The sequence below is a fragment of the Homarus americanus genome, unplaced genomic scaffold (genome assembly GCF_018991925.1).
Source record: "Homarus americanus isolate GMGI-L3 unplaced genomic scaffold, GMGI_Hamer_2.0 scaffold12743, whole genome shotgun sequence".
NCBI classification, from domain to species: domain Eukaryota; kingdom Metazoa; phylum Arthropoda; class Malacostraca; order Decapoda; family Nephropidae; genus Homarus; species Homarus americanus.
The window spans coordinates 42,316-48,360 of NW_024713557.1; positions in this window are offsets into that span (position 1 = coordinate 42,316).

A 6,045-nucleotide genomic window follows, 5' to 3' on the forward strand; every position below is an offset into this window, starting at 1 on the left:
ACATCACCCTTGCGTACCAATATAGTTTCTTCCCATAGTTTCTATTACCTGTCTTGCCTCGCTTCCTTCATATTACACACAGTTATTCTATAAGTAAATTAATATTAAGTTTATGGTGCATATTTAAGCTGTAAAGGGGCATTAAAGGTGCATAAATTTTGGCAATGGCTGGCATATCAGTGGTGGGCGTTACGTCATGTACTTGACTACGCGGGCCAATCAGGGCGCACGATGTAAAAGTGTCAAGGAGAATGTGTAGAAATGCGTCCTGGCGTGAATTAAACTTTGACAGGTGAGGAGAGGTGAGGTATGATGTGGAAAGGTGAGATGAGGTGAGGAAAGTGGAAGTGGAGGCGAGGGGAGGGAGCGTGTGACACCCGACATACACACATGAGAACAGCGGGTCACACTCTTACTATCTCGCCTCCTTCCCTCCCTCTGGTGACATATATCAAAAGGTTTGTGCTTCAGTCACCCCCTGCCAGGCCAAGACTGGTTAATAAAATGTTACTTTCAAGCTGATCGCTGGGAAGGTGTTTACTGTGTTGCTCGTATTGCCTCCTTCACCATTCCGAACATTTTGGACGGGTTACTTGTCTATATTACCCAGATATTTCCGTTCTATGTTGTTGCTTTATCGTGTCTGAGAGCTCAAGAGGTGTTTTTTATGTGTTTGTGCGTGTGTTTGTGTCTGTGTTTATACCTTTGTTTGTGTCTGTGTTGTTACCTGTGTCTGTTTGTCTGTGTACGCACCTTAACGAGAATAAATACCAAAATAAATCTTATACAATTCATCTCTGTGATCCGTAACCTGTGTTTTATAAGGTCAATCATATCTTCTCACTTCTAGGGTCGTCTTTAATTTGTATAATGTATAAAACCCGAGTCTTTACGTCTGTTTCTTGCCCATTAACTTGATAGGTTCAGAGCATCTTGTATAATGTCAGTCGTTTATTTTTTTGATTCACTTTTCATTCATTTATTGTGACTCTGAAACTGGAAGGTGGGATTAAAGAGTTCAAATCCGTGTAACTGGTGGAGGTAGACTGTGACTGTGAGGTAACTGGTGGAGGTAGACTGTGAGGTTAACTGGTGGAGGTAGACTGTGAGGTTAACTGGTGGAGGTAGACTGTGAGGTTAACTGGTGGAGGTAGACTGTGAGGTTAACTGGTGGAGGTAGACTGTGAGGTTAACTGGTGGAGGTAGAATGTGACTGTGAGGTAACTGGTGGAGGTAGACTGTGAGGTTAACTGGTGGAGGTAGACTGTGAAGGAACTGGTGAGGTAGACTGTGAGGTTAACTGGTGGAGGAGGTGCTGACTGTGACTGTGAGGTAACTGGTAGAGTGTGAGTGAGAGAGCTGCTGGACCTCTGCTCAATATATAACGGGGACTTAACAATTCTGTATACCTTGTCGGATAGAATCTGGAACTACAGTATAACCCTTGTTTACTGACACACCCTGTACCCCTGTTTAACTGACACTGACACACACTGTATCCTTGTTCACTAACACACACACTGTACCACCACATACCTTCTTCTGTACCCCTACACAACTAGCACCTTACTGTACCTCTATGTACCGTACACGCAAAAAAACACGACACGTCAAATAGATTTCCATTCACTGTTAATAGACGCACGGTGTTTCTGATCACCTAAAGATTAGCCCCCACCTTGTTTCACCTGATGGTTAACTACCCTAACGCTACTTCATGGGGGGTTAGGTTAGGTTAAATGGGCTAAGGTGTTTAATCTTCAGGTAATTCTTATCTTAGGTAGTTACTAAAGGTTCACTGTCACCACGTACTGTCTGTCTGTCTGTGTGAGATATGATACAGCACACGGAGGTAATTTGGTTATCAGAGTAATTATAACAGCTTGATACCTCCTCACCCAACACGCTCCGGGCGGGTGATTTGTGCCCCTCAGGATTTATAGAACAGAATTATTACGTCGTTACAGTCGAGTAAATAGATGCATTTAATTATATACATTACAAACACGTGCGTAGATAATTGTAAAGACCACGTTTGTCGGTAATGATGGCGGTATTAAGTTTTTATTTATTTTTTTATTTTTTTTTTATTTCAAGGTTATACAGCGGGAGGGTGATTATTATTATTTTTACAGTGTATATGAATGTAAAATGTTTACAGTGAGTAACTTAATATACAAGCTGCATTGTTAATATGTGTGTGTGTGTGTGTGTGTGTGTGTGTGTGTGTGTGTGTGTGTGTGTGTGTGTGTTCTCCCTGTGATCTTGTTACTGATATATTTTCCCTGTAAAAATTAATCCCAGCACTACACCCTTAAATACTAAACCTATTTCTAAACGTTGAAGAAAAACAATTAAATAAAAACGATAAAAATCCCCAAAAGACCCAAAAAGACAAAACAAAATTATGTATATATATAAAAAAAGACTTAACGCCACTATGGGATCTTCACGTTTTCTATAATGGCTTTTGTTTGAGTGTCGCTTTTTTGTTTAAATGGATTTAGAGAAAATACATGTATGCTTGTGTCAGCAGAGGAGCCATTCTCGGGGTTACAGGAGAGGGGAGGGAGGAGAGGAGAGGGCAGGGCAAGAAGGAGAGGGAGGAGAGGGAGGAGAGGGAGGCAGCAGAGGGGGAGGGAGGGAGGAGAGGGCAGGGTTACAGCGAGAGGGAGGGAGGGAGGGAGAGGGAGAGGGAGGGAGGGAGGAGGAGGAGAGGGCAGGGAGGGGAGGGAGGGAGGAGGGAGGAGAGGGCAGGGTTACAGCGAGGGAGGGAGGGAGGGAGGGAGGGGAGGAGGCAGGGTTACAGCGAGAGGGAGAGGGAGGGAGGAGAGGGCAGGGCACAGCGAGAGGGAGGGAGGGAGGAGGGAGGGAGGGCAGGGTTACAGCGAGGGGGAGGGAGGGTTGTGTTACAGCGAGGGGGGTAGTGACACGTTAAATCAGAGTCTGAAATAGTGTGTTCCTCATCCACCTCTCGGGACCTGATCCACCACGCGGGCCTGATCCACCTCTCGGCCCTGGGCCCTGATCCACCTCTCGGGCCTGATCCACCTCGGGACCTGATCCACACGGCCTGACCTCCACCTCTGGCTCTGATCCACCTCTCGGGAACTGGGTGGAGCTGTGGAGTGTATCGTGCTAGGGATGAGTGTGACCCAATGAATAGGCTTCTGGTGGCAAATAGGACTACAGTGGTGTTGAGTGGAGTAGAGTGGTGTAGGTCTAGTCACACACACACACACACACACACACACACACACACACCAAGATAACAATGCAGCTCGTATATTAAGTTATTCACTCTAAACATTTTACATTCATATACACTGTAAAAAAAATCACCCTCCCGCTGTATAACCTTGAAAAAAAAAAATCAATAAAAACTTAATATCTTCACCATTACCGACAATTATCTACGCACGTGTTAGTAATGTATATAATTAAATGCATCTATTTACTCGACTGTAACGATGTAATAATTCTGTTCTATAAATCCTGAGGGGCACAAATTACCCGCCCGGAGCGTGTTGTGGTGAGGAGGTATCAAGCTGTGGTAATTACTCTGATAACCAAATTACCTCCGTGTGCTGTATCATATCTCACACAGACAGAGACAGACAGACAGACAGAGACAGACAGACAGACAGACAGACAGACACCCATTACTGAGCCAACCAACATTAGGTTAGCGGTCACCAGGTGTAAGGTCTGGTCGGCCCTGTTAACTTTATCACCAGACAGTCTTGCCACCTCCACATACATCTCTCACAACCTTTTCCACAATCTTACAACTTCACATCTTTTTCCATAACCCCACAACATTTCAAACAACCCCACAACTTTACCCACAACCTCACAATTTCACAACTTTTCCCACAACCTCACAACTTTTCCCACAACCTCACAACTTTTCCCACAACCTCACAAATTATTCCACAACCTCACAACTTTTCCCACAACTTTACAACTTTTCCCAGGAACAACCACGTATATTCAAACACCTAACAACACCTAACAACAACACCTAACAACAACAACAACACATACAACTTACTGTTAATTACGTCACCATATACCACAATGTGTTTCAGGGTTGTGGTTGTTAAGACAGAACTATCTAATAACCTCAGTTAACTAAGATACTTCATTAGATTCTGAGTAATACAGGAGAAGTTATAAGTTGTATTTTTGTAACTGGTGATTGTTCTTGTTGTTGTTGTGGGGTTGTAATAAACGCGGAAGCTCGTATATTCAACCTGGAATTAGTTTAGACGAGTGACCTGTCCCTCTCTACCTGTACGCTGGTCTGACGTTCGCTCATTGGTCCTTAGCAACCATAGTGTTAGCCAATGACTGCTCTCTATTTCTCAACTGTGTCTTAATATGTATTTAACTCAGTACTTTAATTAATCACACACACACACACACACACACACCTCTCCGTGTACGTAGGTGGTCACGTGCAGGTTGTACGTCACCTTATTACCTGCGACAGTTTATAAGACTGTGCCAAAACTGTTAATAAGACTAGACTGTGCCGAGCTTGGTAAAATAAGACTGTGCCTAACTTGGTAATAAGACTATTCCATAATAAACTTGCAATCCACCAGCTTGACGTGTACGGTGGAAATAACGGCCGAGCGACTCAAAACAAAAGCACATCGCCCTCGACGTCAAACTAATCACGGTAACGCTTAATTATCTCTGTAAATTATGGGTTTTATTACCTGTCATTTTCCCAGGTGAGGCGGACAGGTGCGTGTAGTTGTCAACGTGACCACCAGCGAGCCGAGGTTTTGGACGTATTGTTAATTTCTATGTCATTCTGGCTGTTTTTCTCGTAGGATGAACAAGAATATCAGTGAGTTTTATGGCGAGTGGAATATTTTTTCGGTGGATGAACATGAATATTAGTGAGTTTTACATATTGAATGGAATGTGTTTGTTGTTATAACCCTGGACACCATTTGTTATTGTTGAGACATTACTCTTTCGTCACAGTTATAACACACTCAGACACCCTAACCTTAAAATATGTGCAACTTTAAGAATAATCGATAAGAAATAGTTATTAACCTTATGACCAATTACCATTACATAATAACGTCAGGTTCATAATACTGTTGCCTTTATTACGCTCACACGTTATGGCGGTACAGTTGTATATTGTACTCACGCTGTCACAATTACCATTTAATTAAACTTTATGGTACAGTACGTAATTTTTGTGTAATATAATTGGATTTTTTTTTTTTTTTAGTTGTGATGAAAATATAACTTGAAGTGACATCATTAAGCCCTGATGTGTTTAGTTGTTTAATGTGTTTCTCTGGTTTTGTAATGTGTTTGTTTTTGTTGTGTTTGTTTTTACTCTGTGTTTGCTTGTGTTGAGTTTATGTTGTCTTTGTGTTGGGTGTGTGTTTGTACTGTGTTTTTTGTGTTGAGTTTGTTGTTGCCTTTGTGGTGTGTGTGTGTGTGTGTGTGTGTGTGTGTGTGTGTGTGTGTGTGTGTGTGTGTGTGTGTGTGTGTGTGTGTGTGTTGTGATGCCTTGAAGGACACACTGGCCACCACCATCACCAAGTGCTCTCCCTGACCCCGTATACTGGGCCGTAAAATACACTTTACTCATGCTTGGTGACACTCCACTTTAATAAGACCGTCCTAAGTGGATACCCTTATTTTAGCTCAGCACATGAGATTAAGGACAAGACTACACCCGGGGTCTGTTTTAACTAGGTATAACGGTTAGTGACGCCGACCATTCACACCCTGGTCGGCTTAGGTAGGTTATGGAGATAGTGGTGACGTCTGGTGAGGTGGTGGGCGTAGGTGAGATGGTGGGCGTTGTTGAGGTGGTGGGCGTAGGTGAGATGGTGGGCGTAGGTGAGGTGGTGGGCGTTGTTGAGGTGGTGGGCGTAGGTGAGTGGTGGGCGTTGTTGAGGTGGTGGGCGTAGGTGAGGGTGGTGGGCGTTTGTTGAGGTGGTGGGCGCGGGTGAGGTGGTGGGCGTTGTTGAGGTGGTGGCCGTAGGTGAGGTGGTGGGCGTA